Raw genomic sequence first — 15,153 nt, 5'->3', positions numbered from 1 at the left:
TGAACCAGAATCTGGGTTTACGGTAAACGTTACTATACACCCACATCTGGTTCAAGTATCACACGTGTTAGACTACTGAAGAAAAAAAATGCGCAGGTTCCTCTATGGTTCGGAAACAATGTAGAAATAATTCAAAGGAACAACCACCAAGTCACTCTTATTTCAGGTTTTTGGCGTTAATAAAATTCTTCAACAAACAACCGTTTCAACTAAATTAAGACAATAAATAGGCTGAGCTTCACAAGAGCACAACAGTGCGAGGGTGGGGGGGTATTTGTGGACTAAAACACCGCGGATTTACTACAGTCCTTGCTGTTGCCAAATGAAACCAAGCGGCATGCAACCAATTTACTCATAACAATTCATGACAGAGTATCCGTACAGATTAGTTTTTTCCCCCCCAACACCCTGCGCGACAGCAAAATAAAAAAGATTTTACAGCAATTATTTGTTACTCTTCGGGCATATGTAATACCCTGAGTTACAGTGGAAATGGGCAATGCGTCACAACTAACTATATGTTACAGACAGTAGGCATAACAATATGATATTTTGGCTCGTTTTTTGACAGTTCAAGGCCTAGCAGAGCAGATTGGGTGAAGATATCCGCATCCACACTGACTACAATGCGAACTACTACTATTTCTGGCATGACTGAAACAAAATATTTTAAACAGAACTTTACCTTGACCAATTCGAACGTTATTATGGGTCATTGTTCGGACTCTTTGACAACTTATCAGCATATTTTTCCATGCGTATTATTAGTTAATGTATCCTCATGCACTCAAAGCCGTTCTCCCATTAAACCAACCGAGCCTTATGTCCTCATAACATCCGAATCCCCCCTGGGTCCTAAAAGCCGACCTAGATCTTATACCGTAACCCATAAAGAAGGATAGAAGCCTCTAGTTACCAAAAGGCTATTTTAGCATTGGCAGCGCCATTGAGGGCTTCCACCATTTTAATGTAGTCAACTGGGTGGGATTTCCGATTTCATTGGCTGATCCCTCCCGGTGACCCTATTGGAGTCATGTCCAACCGGGGCATAAGGAGGGATCAGCCAATCCTGAAGAAGAAAACTGACTACTTCAAATTGGAGATTGCCTCAATGGCGCAGCGCATGCTGTCACAGACACTATAGTGGCACATATACAAAGATTAGTTCTCTATCTATCTCTATGCCGTAACCTCATTTGGCTTTTCCCCGTTTTAGAGTTCAGTGTGTGCATTGCAGTTATATCAAGGAATGTGCAATTGTCACTCAAGATGCAAAATGCCACGTTTTATGGAACTGTGTTGAACGTTATTTACGGGATGATTATGATGACAATTGAGAATCACACATTTTATTTGCCTATAATTTAATATTCAACTTAAAATGCAAGTGCATCTTTTTACAGTTTACAGTAGGCAGAAGCAAATTCATTTGTATCTACCAAATGTACTTATGACGCCATATTCTATCAATGATATTCTTCATTATTGATATAATGATCAGTAGCCTAATACCCACTATGAGTCTATTTAATACCCGACAATGAGTCTGATTGATGCGTAAAAATGTCTAGATACCCATGAACATCAGCTGCGTTCGAACACTCATACGAACCGTACTATTTGTGACGTAAATTGAGTATATAGTATGCCTATAGGTCATAGCATGGATATAGATAGTATACCAAAGGTTCTCCGATGTCGTACTAAATTCGTCAAAATACGAAGTACACAAGCAGTGGACACTATTTCCGTGCTTTTAGGGCCCATAATGCAATTCCTCATAAAATGGGCGTGGCTCCACATCGTTTTCAGATTGGAAGAAAATGCAATACAAATGCATTGCTTTAACTAATTATGACAAATGTTAGGAAAATGTTTAGCAATATAATAAAGTAATGACATTTCAAATAAGTTACCTTACATGTTATGTTGGTTAGCTACGCTATCCTTACGAACCACATAGCATATCATTACAGCAGTATGTACCGGTATGTAAGCTAATTACCGTCCTAATGTTAGTTGGCTACTACATCTAACTTGCCAGGCTGTATATTAACTATATGCTTCCTAACTAACTACCCAACGTTTATTGGCTTGATTATTCATGGCATTTTTAGCTAAGTGCTATAGTCGTTCTGCGTTCTCAATGGGCATTGTTAATTCTGGCTATCTACTCCGATTTCAGAGCACTCTTATCTCATCTGTGTGCCGGATCGCAGAATAACTGATGCATTTACAAACGCTCAACACCCATTGAATATGGCTGGTGTGAATAAACGTTGCCCCAAAAAAACGTAATTAAATTGTTGCCAGCAGCACACTTAGTCACCAATGATCTGTATGACATGAAAACAGCCTAACCAGCTCTGCTAGGGCGAGTAAAATGGTCAGAGAGGTGTTCTCTCATTTGTGTCTGGAAGTAGCTAGCTAACGTTAGCCAGTTCGCTTGGGTGCTTGACCGCCATTGTGAGTTCAGAACGCTTGGATTAACCCTACTCCTTGGCCAGAGTGTCCAGTGTGTGCACTCCGAGAGTGAAACGCTCTGAATTTACAAATGAACAATCTGACAATGCTCTGGATTTATGAAAGCCCAGAGCGCACTCAGACACTCCAGATTGAAATCATGAAACACCCGAATTCGTAAAATGTCTAGCTAGTCATTTGTTAAGCTAACAAGCTAACAAGAGGTTGCTTAGCAACAGCATCAACTTCTGGTAGACAGGTGAAGCGCTAGTACGCTCAACTGAAAGGATACCTTCTTCTACGATGAGGTTCGGCGGAGGTTGGCATCCAATAAATGTTGCATTACCGCTACCTACTAGACTGGAATATAACTCCCTTATATAAATACTATACTCCACTATTTAAATCTATTTAGTCCTATTTCAGGCAAACAGCCTGAAAGCATGGGACATCACCACCTTCTGATGTCAAGTCTTGCACACCCAAATACCTCTCTGCAGCTACCACAAAAACTATTTTCTGTGACTTACGTTCCATCCCTGTAGTACAGTTGATAACCATTACTATAAATGCCAAAAATCCAATATTACTGAAACATATATCACTTGTTGGTTTATCCCTCTGTACTGGTACAAATCTACTACTCACACCACTCCTCTCAGGAACCCTCCCCTTGACCCATCTTCCTCTACTTTCTTCACTGCCTCAGCATATGACCACTTCTGCACTACTCTAACCCTGGAAACCTCAAACTGTCTCTCTCGCACTGGACATTTCTGATCCCCAGCCCATGGGCACACCTACAATTAACACATACCACTACTTTCCCCAAAGCTACCTATTCCTTTCTCTCATGCCTTCGGCACACTTCTCACACCTAGGAACCTTCCTCCTACACACTGCTGCCACATGCCCATAAGCTTGACAACTGTAACAACGTAATGTAGTCGTCACAAAAGCTTGTACAGGAAAACTTATATATCCTATATAAGGTCGGGCAAAGAATCAACATCAAAACTCAAAAGAACAGACAATGACTCTTCTGTTTCTCCACTCACACCACCCTGTCTACGTCACACCAAGCGATGAGCATCACAAACACTGGGAATCTTCCTCTTCAGTTGATCAGCTTTCACATTTACCGCTACCCCAGTAATCACTCCTTTCAATGGTGCCCTTTTCTTGAGAGCAAAACAATTTTAAAAAACAAATCTCTTGCCACCATTCGTTTAATATGGAGCATCTGCTCCCTCTGACCAGCAGAAACAAATAATTATCACAAGACCACTTCTGGTTACCCTCACTGATTCCACAACACCCAACTCTGTTTTCGCCCTGAAACCTCAAATGGATCAGCCAAAAGGCAAGGGTCCACTTTTTCCCAAAACTTCACTCCTACTGTCAGACTTATCTTTATCCTGATCCTCGGTGCAAGTATCGGGCTCCGAGAACTTCACCACAGCTACCACCTTCGATACTTTGCCCTCGTTCACTTCCATTTCGACCCCTGTCTTCAACTGACTCTGCTTACACTTTCTACCATTCTTCTTTAACAAACCATATCCTTTTTCCCCACCATTTTTAACCGACTCAAGCTCACCCTCTTCCTCCCTCTCTCTCTTAGACCTCCTCTGCCTCTCTTTTTCCCATCCGGCTATCTGGGCCCCCCCCCCCCCCCAGGATTCGGGACCGCTGCGCCTCCCGTATTCCAAGTATAACTCTCCTTATGATAATACTGTACTTCTCCTTACATACATCTTGTTCTTGCCTTGTCAAGGATGCCATTTAACTGACTGTCACAATCAACGTACAATCAGCACAAACCCCTCGGGATGTAGCGCTCAACAATGCATCCCACTTGTAAAGCAACTGGTTCGTCTTGATGTTCTTCTTTATCAATAGCTACCACAACGCGGATTCCTCTATTTCCCCTGAAAGGATACCGTTTGTTTACAGTATACTAAAATGAACTAATAGAATATAGTATTTACACATTAAGTATGTAGTATACAGTATGTTAGTATGGGTATTCAAACACAGCTATAGTCTTGAGTTATGTCAGGTAATTACTTACAATATGCATTATAGCAAACAATTAGCTCTTCTTTCTTGATTGTAAAGAGACAGCAATGCAAGCAGGGGCGTCATTTCAGCTAAACCTAGGGTATAGCAAAGTGACTCAGAATTTTTATCAAGTTGAAGCTCATTCACTGCATTTTTACTTCATTTAAAAACTCTAAAATGCCATTTAAAGAATAGCAAAAAAAACATCCAAAATTGACTTCAGCCATTATCACCTTGGCTGCTGTAACTTCCTTCACCCCAGTCGATAGTGGACTTTACATTCTACAAACACGTCAGAGAGTAATTAGCTGCTACTCACTAGCTCAGTACCGGGATCAAAAACTCTAGTTTAGTTTGATGTCAAGTCAAACAGCAGTTATCTAGCCATCTATCTCCTCCACAGTTTTGAGAGAAGAGTTGTGTTGTTCTCTGCAGAGCTGTGTGGATGCCCAGTCCATAGTCCTAAAGCCAGTCAGCTGGGTTGCTTCCATAGCCACGGGAAGTAGGGGTGCTGGAGCACCCCCTGAAAAATCTGAAAATACCCTTATGAAAAAAGAATGCAGTTAGAGTGCAGTATATATCACATTAAGGTAAGACCCAAATGCAGGCAGCATCGAAGTAACAACAGTTTATTAATCCAACAGGGGCAGGCAAAAGACAGGTCAAGGGCAGCAGGGGTCAGTAATCCAGATAGGTGGGGCAAAGGTACAGGACAGCAGGCAGGGTCAAGGCAGGCAGAAAAGGTCAAAACTGGGAAAACTAGAAACCAGGAACGATCGAGAGACAGGAACAGAGGGAAACCGGTGGTAGGCTTGACGAAACAAGACGAACTGGCAACAGACGAACAGAGAACACAGGTAATATTATTGCGTCCAAAATACCACAGTCGACTGCAGTTACGAAACTTTTACTGCAGTTTCAGAACCGCAAACTTTTTTTGTAAGGGTTAATAATAAAAAAAATCACAGCACCCCCACCCCCAAACATCTTCCCGTGGCTATGGTTGCTGCATTAGCCTTTTAATAGGGATATAAATTATTTTAGTAGTCTAATTTTAATTGTTCGTGTTGAGCTAGGGTATGCCATACCCAATCGTCACCCCTGAGCACAAGACCCATATCAACAGAGTGGTTCCTTAGGACACTGTTACCAAGATATCATGTCAGTGTGCCAAAGAGTGTCCCGGGCTCAAATAGGCCTCATCAGCCATCTGCACACTCACGATAACCCAGACTCATCCCAAAAAAGTATGTCATGGTGTGTGTGTGTGTGCCTACTAATAAGGTATTTGCCACATTGACAACACTTCAACACAGTTTCGATAAAAAGCCTCTATGATGGTGTAGGTTTGGTGGTTAATTTTTCCCCACACAGAGGAAATCCCCTCAGAGCCCCAGCCGGTAAACAAGAAGTCAGTGCAGAGTGGGTCTGCCAGCAGGACAAAAGGCATCCATTCAGCTGGCTCAACTATGAGAAACACACACAGCCGGGCTTCATGAGCTATTTGTTATTGGAAAACTACTAAGACACTTTTTAGTGTTCTGTGAAACTGCTTTGGTTTATTGACCTTATTTGGAGTAGCCTAATTATCTTGCTGTCAAAGCCTATAACTAGGCTACTGCTGTCAAAGGGACATTTCAAACTGATCAAAATGTGTTTTCAGTTTAGCTAATGATGTTTTCTCAGGCATTTAACTGTGGCCAGGGAAAGGACTATTTTGTTTTGTCAAATTCTTCTAAATTGTTATCAAAGGTGACCCCTGCATCAAACAATTGTAATGTTTAACATGTTTTGTGATTTTTTTTGCAACAGGACATGGGCAAAACACAACATTTTGTACTTTCAAATCACACATGCAAATTGAGGAAAGTCCTGATTGACAGATGAAAAAGAAATTGAGGATAAAAATGTTGACTTTGGAAAAGAGTAGAAAGGCAGAGAAAGTTGGACCAAGAGTTTCTTTTTAGACATATTTGGTACACACACACACACACACGCACACGCACACGCACACGCACACTGCATCAGTCTGGCCATACAGTTAATAATAATTAGCAGACACTTTTATCCAATGCAACTTACCGCCATGTGTGCATACTGTAGCAGGCTCAAGGGTGTGGGGTTTCCAAATCACCAAGTTTCCAAGTTCAATACCAAAACATGCACCAGTAGCACAAATCGAATGCAAAAGGGGGAGTTTATTAAGGATATCGGTACACGGGGAAAGAAGGGGGAATTCACCAATTGCCTCAAAGTCCACAAGCCATTCTCGTTGTCCGTTACGTTTTCCGGGGGTAATCCTCACACTCGGGTCCTGAGCCAATCCGGTCCGGTACACAAGAGGGAGTAGTCCAACAGTCCAGTTCACAACGGGTAATCACATCGATATTGTTCTCGCTTCTCCCACTCTTCATAACGCTCTTGGTTCTCTCCTACTCTGCCCCTTTGTGCAGGCTGCTTCCTCCTTTATCCCCAAGCATTGCCTGGCTTAACAAACATCCTTGCCTCGTTGGGACAGGAAGACCATATAAGGCTTGGGGATGGAGCCAGCGGGATATCTCCCCTCAATAACAAATCCACTCACCTCTCCCGAGAGCATCCCTCCTGGAGAGGGCATCAGCATTTCCATGGGCTGCACCTGATCTGTGGACGACAGAAAGCAAAGGGCTGTAAGGATAGGAACCATCGGGTGACCCGGGCGTTACTGTCCTTATTCCTTGACATCCAAACCAGTGGTGCATGGTCTGTTACGAGGGTGAAGTGCCGTCACAATAAGTATTACTTCAGCGTTTCCAGCGCCCACTTCATCACAAGACATTCTTTCTCCACCGTAGAATATTTTTGATTCCACGGCAACAGCTTCTGGCTAATGTACATGACTGGGTGTTCCTCACCTTCTTGTATCTGTGATAGGACGGCACCCACCCCTGTTTCGGATGCATCGGTCTGTACCACCAGTGGCTTGGAGAAGTCCGGTGTCACCAGCATGGGTCCAGAACACAGTGCTCCCTTTAGGTCCTGGAAGGCTTCCTATGTCTCCTCGGGCCACGTCACCTAGGTGGGCAGACGGCTCCTGGTCAGATCTGTCAGGGGGCTGGCTAGGGAGGCAAAGTGGGGAATAAATCTACGGTAGTAACTAGTCAACTCCACAAATGTGGGTACCTGCTTCTTGGTGAGGGGGTGGGGACAGTCCCGAATCACCTCCACTTTCTTCACCTGGGGTTTGACACATCCCCTCCTGATCATGTACCCTAGGTACTCCGCCCTCCACAGGGCGAGCCGACATTTTGGGGGGTTTGCTGTTAGCCCCACATCCCGTAAGGCCTGCACTACTGCGCTCACCCATGGATCACAATATTTTGTCGATGTCTGCCACCACGAACATCCGATGGGGTCGGAGAACCCGGTCCATCAACCTCTGGAAGCTGGCCGGGGTCCCGTGCAGTACCAAAGGGAAGCTTCTTGTAATGGAACAGACCGTCCCGGGTGGCGAAAGCAGTTTTCTCCCGTGCCTCGTGACCTAAGGCCACCTGCCAATAATCCTTTGTCAGGTCGAGCGTGCTGATAAATCAGGCGGCCCCTAGCCGTTCGATGAATTCATCAAATACGGGACATGGGGTAGGAGTCGATTATTGAGATTTCCTTTACTTATCTAAAATCATTACAGAATCGGAGCTGTACCACTCACTATTCGACTCTTCGATTAGATCAGCTTCCAACATCGTTTTTACCTCTGTCCTGACAGCCTCTCTCCTTGAGTAGGGTCTCAACTTCACCTTTTTCCTGGGTTCGGTGATGATGCGGTGCTGTACCAAATTGTTGTGTCCTGGTTCACTGAAGAACACATCCTGGTTTCGGCTGACCAACTCCCTCAACTCCTGCTTCTGGGTTTGGCTCTGCTGCTCCCCAATTGTCACCGCCAACGGCTCGGTCTCTTTGTTAGCCTTCTTCGGCGAAATAGAGTAGAGTATATCACGTCCATTCCAATTCTTTAGCTGGTTCACATGGTAAATCTGGGTCAGATGCCTACGTCCCGGCTGTCTAACCCTATAGTTAACTTCACCCACCGTCTCAATGACTTCGTATGTTCCGTTCCACTAGGCAAAAACTTAAAAATGGGTTATTCTCATTAGCTTGCATAGATCCTTCATGATTCTTGACATGAACGGGGATGCCCTGGTCGGTCAATATCTCATCGGGAATGCCTACTTCGGGAGAACAGCATAACCAACTCACATGCGATTCCCTTGGTGGCCATCATGGTGCATAGGGAAATGGCTTCCGGGTACCTGGTGGCATAATCCAAAATCAACCGAATGTATTGGTGCCCTCTGTTACTCTTGGGTAGATGTCCCACCAGGTCCATTGCAATCTTGCTGAAAGGAACTGAAATAATGGGTAGGGGAATTAAGGGACTGCAAAAATGGGTTTTCGGAGCCACCTGCTGTCACTCCGGGCAACTGCGGCAGTGTTCCTCCACTGCTTTCTTCACTCATGGCCAGTAAAAGTGTACCTTATACCTGTCTAGGGACTTTTCCACACCTAGGTGAGCTGCAAGAAGGTGGGAGTGCGACAACTGCAGGATAGATGGTACAAAGGGACGGGGCACCAACAACAACTCCAGATATTCGTCATTCTTCTTCACAACCTGATATAGCAACTTGTTCTTTATAGAGAAAAGTCTCTGCCCCTTTGTGCAGGCTGCTTCCTCCTTTATCCCCAAGCACTCCCTGGCTTAACAAACCACAGCCTTGTCTCGTTGGGGCAGGAAGACCATATAAGGCTTGGGTTGGAGCCAGCGGGCTGTAAGATATCTCCCCTCAATAACCACTCCCCTCACCTCTTCCTGCCGTCTGCCACAATACATTTTTGTATGGGTAGCCCCAGTGGGAATCAAACCCACAACCATTAACATTGTAAGCGCCGTGCCTCATATGACCACAGTTGGCTTTGCAATACCAACACATTGGGTGAACATCTAAACATCTAAACCAGCAAATCTAAACCAGTGAATTTACTTTTTAAATTGTTAATACTTTTTAATCTATTTTTGTTGCTAAATGGTGTACGAATGTTGAGGGTTATCAGGAAGCTTATCTGTAGCTTGTTCATATCAATACCTCTTTACTTTGTGACACCGAGAGTTTGGCTTTTATTGTACTAATGTAGTCTAAACTAAAGTCAAAAACAGGAATGGATTAATGAGCAAGCATTTCACTGTATATTATACTGCATATTGACGCCCCCCCTTTCTCTTTCTCGCTCCTTCTCTCTTATCCGGTAAGATCTCAACCCCCCCCCCCCCCCCCCCCCCCCCCCCCCCCCCCCCCCCCCCCCCAAGCAAAGGTTAGATTGACAAAGCATCTGGCATGCACCTTCCTTTCGTCTAACGTGTTTTTCTTACAATTGCACACACCCAGTAAAAAAATAGAGCTCTTAAATCTAATTCATGAGAAGATAAGCGTTTACAACCGTTTACAACCGTTTTCACTCGGGTCTTTGTGATGATACATTTAGTGATGCAAGCTGTTGTTTTCTTTAAAAAAGAAATACAATACTGTTCTGCCCAAGACCTTTTAAAAGAGAGTTACAGTACTGTATTGCCCAAGACCTTTTAAAAGAGAGCTACAGTACTGTATTGCCCAAGACATTTTAAAAGAGAGCTACAGTACTGTATTGCCCAAGACCTTTTAAAAGAGAGCTACAGTACTGTATTGCCCAAGACATTTTAAAAGAGAAATACAACACTGTATCGACCAAGACAACAGACACCTGCCGAGAACTGTTTTATGTGACATTTAGCACTTCAATGCGCACATCGTTATCTCTTCAAAAAGGAACTTCCATGGCAAAACACGATTTGATTGCTGTATGTTTTCACTCGAGCTGCAACAAATGATTTTCACTGATATCTGTAAGGTCTGAGCGTTGTTATGACTGATTGTTTTCCTAGAGAGGGGGAGAGAAAGTAAGAGAGATAAAGCAAGAACGAGTGAGTGAGAAAGAGAGGGAGGCAGATGGTGTGACAGAAATCATTGACACCCCTACTGTGCACCCCAGAGTGCTAGTCTGAAAGTAAGCCACACACAGCACCTTTTCTGTTCAAGACTTTTCTGTCTTTCGTGTGATGCCCACTTAGGATATATAGTGAGGGCCCTACTGGGAAGGTTATTGTAATTGAGCCCAGTGGAGGCTCCTCCTCAGAGGAAGGGGAGGACCATCCCCCTCAGTGAATTTCTTAAAAATGAAAAGTGAAACATTAAAAAATGTATCCTTTTTAGATAAAACTATACTAAATATATTCATGTCATCAAATAATTGAGTAAAAACACTATTTCGCCATGAAGGTCAACAGTAGCCTCAACAGCACTCTGTAGGGTATCACCATGGTGTAGCCGGAGGACAGCTAGTTTCCATCCTCCTCTGCGTGCCTTGACATCAACACAAAACCTAGGCTCATGGTTCTCACCCCCTTCCATAGACTTACACAGTAATTATGACAACTTCCGGAGGACGTCCTCCAACCTATCAGAGCTCTTGCAGATTGAACTGACATGTTGTCCACCCAATCAAAGGATCATAAAATGAATCTAGTTCTGAAAGCATAAGCTACGTCTAGCTAGCACTGTAGTGTATAAAATGTGGTTAGTAGTTGACTTAAAGAGAGAAAGACAATAGTTGAACAGGTTTGAACAAATGAATTTGTATTACAATGAAGGAGAAGCAAGAGAGCGAGAGAGAGATATTTAGTTGTATTTTTTCACTTTCACTTAGCTAGCGAATACAGGTAGCTAGTTTAGCCTAATCAAACACCTGGCTGAAACAGAGAGGGATGCTATGTTAGCTAGCTGGCTATGGCTATCCAAACACTGGAACTCTTCCAAGTCAAGGTACGTGTTTGGTTTTATTAATTTATTGCCACCCACTGGTGTAACTGCTGAACTGCTTGCTGACTGTACACTGTACTGAATTAGTAATGCGTTAGTTATAGTAGCTATGTTGATTATGACGTTACTAGCGTTGTTAGCTAATATGGTGCCAACAACATAGGCTGTGTGTAGTGGTTAGCGGCTATGATATGAAGGTTTGGCTTGGAAAGTTTTTTTTGCATGGCCCCAGGCACATGTGTTGTGCTCTGAAGTCCACAAGCGAAGGGAAAGTGTGAGAGGAGGAGAGTGCGTAGATGCTAGAAGGAATTATATAACAAGCAAAATGTTCATGCTGTTTGTATGTGGCTGCTACGAAAGTGGCCTGTGTTTGTGTATGATCAGGGGTTTGTTCATTCTGTCTATTCTGTTTAAAAACGTTTCTTGAACAGAAGCAAACTATGGAGGCACAAGGCGAGACCGAGATGCAGACACAGGAGGCAGATGGTTGGAGTCTTACAATGTTTATTAATTCAAAGGGGTAGTCAAATCAAATCAAATTGTATTTGTCACATACACATGGTTAGCAGATGTTAATGCGAGTGTAGCGAAATGCTTGTGCTTCTAGTTCCGACAATGCAGTAATAACCAACAAGTAATCTAACTAATAATTCCAAAACTACTGTCTTATACACACAAGTGTAGGGGGATAAAGAATATGTACATAAAGATATATGAATGAGTGATGGTACAGAGCGGCATAGGCAAGATACAGTAGATGGTATCGAGTACAGTATATACATATGAGATGAGTATGTAAACAAAGTGGCATAGTTAAAGTGGCTAGTGATACATGTATTACATAAAGATGCAGTTGATGATATAGAGTACAGTATATACGTATACATATGAGATGAATAATGTAGGGTATGTAAACATTATATTAGGTAGCATTGTTTAAAGTGGCTAGTGATATATTTTGCATAATTTCCCATCAATTCCCATTATTAAAGTGGCTGGAGTTGAGTCAGTGTGTTGGCAGCAGCCACTCAATGTTAGTGGTGGCTGTTTAACAGTCTGATGGCCTTGAGATAGAAGCTGTTTTTCAGTCTCTCGGTCCCAGCTTTGATGCACCTGTACTGACCTCGCCTTCTGGATGATAGCGGGGTGAACAGGCAGTGGCTCGGGTGGTTGTTGTCCTTGATGATCTTTATGGCCTTCCTGTAACATCGGGTGGTGTAGGTGTCCTGGAGGGCAGGTAGTTTGCCCCCGGTGATGCGTTGTGCAGACCTCACTACCCTCTGGAGAGCCTTACGGTTGTGGGCGGAGCAGTTGCCGTACCAGGCGGTGATACAGCCCGCCAGGATGCTCTCGATTGTGCATCTGTAGAAGTTTGTGAGTGCTTTTGGTGACAAGCCGAATTTCTTCAGCCTCCTGAGGTTGAAGAGGCGCTGCTGCACCTTCTTCACGATGCTGTCTGTGTGGGTGGACCAATTCAGTTTGTCTGTGATGTGTATGCAGAGGAACTTAAAACTTGCTACCCTCTCCACTACTGTTCCATCGATGTGGATAGGGGGGTGTTCCCTCTGCTGTTTCCTGAAGTCCCCAATCATCTCCTTAGTTTTGTTGACGTTGAGTGTGAGGTTATTTTCCTGACACCACACTCCGAGGGCCCTCACCTCCTCCCTGTAGGCCGTCTCGTCGTTGTTGGTAATCAAGCCTACCACTGTTGTGTCGTCCGCAAACTTGATGATTGAGTTGGAGGCGTGCGTGGCCACGCAGTCGTGGGTGAACAGGGAGTACAGGAGAGGGCTCAGAACACACCCTTGTGGGGCCCCAATGTTGAGGATCAGCGGGGTGGAGATGTTGTTGCCTACCCTCACCACCTGGGGGCTGCCCGTCAGGAAGTCCAGTACCCAGTTGCACAGGGCGGGGTCGAGACCCAGGAGCTTGGAGGGTACTATGGTGTTAAATGCTGAGCTGCCAAGAGAATGGTTGTGCACAGGCATAAGGTCAAAACCAGATCAGAGTCCAGTAGGTACAGAGTGGCAGACAGGCTTGTGGTCAAGGCAGGCAGAATGGTCAGGCAGGCGGGTACAAAGTCCAGAAACAGGCAAGGGTCGAGGACTAGAAAAAGGAGAATGCAAAAAGCAAGAGAACGGAAAAAATGCTTGTTGACTTGGAAACATACAAGACAAACTGGCACAGAGAAACAGGAAAAACACAGGGATAAATACACTGGGGAAAATCAGCGACACCTGGAAGGGGTGGAGACAATCACAAGGACAGGTGAAACAGATCAGGCCGTGACACTAACGGAACGAAATGGGGACAAACATACCTAAATTTGTCCAATTGAAACTCTCGTTTGCGACTGTTGGACTAATTATTACACCCTAGATCAGCTACATGCAGGCAAGAGTGTGCAAGGCCATACTAAATGTGTCACTGTCATCTTGATTTTTTTTATACATTTTTGGGGGGGTTACTTTTACCACTTTTCTCCTCAATTTCATGGTATCCAATTGGTAGTTACAGTTTTGTAACTACCAACTGAAATAAGGCCATGCTCATAAAAATAAAAATGATCGTCCTCCCTCATCTTAAACGTCACCGACCACAACTGATTGAGCCACAACTGCTGTATTAATCTACTACAGTAACATAACTGCAATCTAAATATATAATACAAAGCAATAGCAAAGTTACTCCCCTAAATTTAAATATTGTAACTGTTCAAGTATTTGAGCTTGTTTTCTACAATTTCTATGTGTGGTTTATTATTTGCCTTTGTTAGAAAACAGAGCCATCTTCTCTCTGAGATGCTTCTGCAACGCAGACTCTAGCATATTGTAAATTAAATTACAAGAAAGAAAGAACATGTGGATATCCTCCTCATCATCGTCAATGAAATGCCCATCCAACATCCGGTATATAGCCAGAAGTGAAGGTATGAACTACCTTCACAGCAGTATTGGCTCCTGCTGGAGCAGAGGAACACAGCAGGGACTTGCATCCAGAAAACAAACATCCTGAAAACAAGGCAGAAACACATAAACACAAATGTCCAAGGAGAGGCTGAGACGTTAAGTGGCGAGACAGATGGAAAGACCTTGTGTTCCTCCCCTGCAGGGACACAATTCCAGGAACAGTTTCTCACAGCAACTATGGATTTATTGTCAATAAAAGAGCCAAAATGGCCCCTTGCTTACCGAATGAGAAACTCCAGCAGGCTCTTATCTAATTTGCCCTAACCTTCTCATTAAACAGGCCATCCCTGGGTCACAGTAACTGGCTATTTTCAGGGAAGTGACAGTGGTGGCGGTGGCGTTCTGGTGTGACACTCGAAGGGGAGAGGAAGGGTCATGGGGAGCAGGTGTGGTAAAAGTGGCTGGGATTTAATTTAAAAGGGTCTTAATCAGATAACCTCAACGTCCAAACAGGAGCACAGGAGCCTCATTGCCAATATTTCAGCAATGTAGTGGTACTAGACTTTCTGATGAGACCAAATGAAGACAAAGTTCCCATCACCACTGATCCGTAGCAGGTTGCAATCCACACCAGTGCCAAATAAATAGAGGGATTTTAAGTTCTGATAGTTGGAAGCATGTCCCTTGAATGACATTTCACTATGTACTATTTCACCTATTGTGTTCTCAGAATAGAACAGTGTCGTGTCTTTACAATCATTAAATTGAAGACATAGTTTTATCAAAGATTCCCTGTAATTAGTATAACGCGATCAAACTAATTAATCGTG

General features: G+C 43.8%; 1 protein-coding gene and 1 long non-coding RNA gene across 6 annotated transcripts in view; both read right to left on the bottom strand.

Moving 5' to 3' along the window:
* Window positions 1-893, bottom strand: part of LOC109866261 (RAC-alpha serine/threonine-protein kinase) — a 62,224-nt gene extending 61,331 nt beyond the window's left edge. For 4 of the 5 annotated variants that reach the window (XM_020454818.2, XM_020454820.2, XM_020454821.2 and 1 more), the window contains exon 1: window positions 686-891. The gene's annotated coding sequence lies outside the window, so the exon portion shown is untranslated. Of the gene's footprint in view, window positions 1-685 lie in introns of all 5 variants that reach the window. The other variant, XM_020454822.2, reaches the window with a different exon arrangement.
* A 5,812-nt stretch (window positions 894-6,705) lies between these two features.
* On the bottom strand, window positions 6,706-9,202 carry LOC116356186 (uncharacterized). Its single transcript, XR_004204659.1, has 2 exons — window positions 7,690-9,202; window positions 6,706-7,581 (listed from the first exon to the last, which is right to left on the bottom strand). It is a non-coding gene; the product is annotated as an uncharacterized LOC116356186 (long non-coding RNA).
* Window positions 9,203-15,153: the final 5,951 nt, after the last annotated feature.

Source organism: Oncorhynchus kisutch, linkage group LG21 (genome assembly GCF_002021735.2).
Source record: "Oncorhynchus kisutch isolate 150728-3 linkage group LG21, Okis_V2, whole genome shotgun sequence".
Lineage (NCBI taxonomy): Eukaryota > Metazoa > Chordata > Actinopteri > Salmoniformes > Salmonidae > Oncorhynchus > Oncorhynchus kisutch.
The sequence above is the reverse complement of the archived record's forward strand: the minus strand, read 5'-3'. Positions and strand labels throughout refer to the sequence as shown.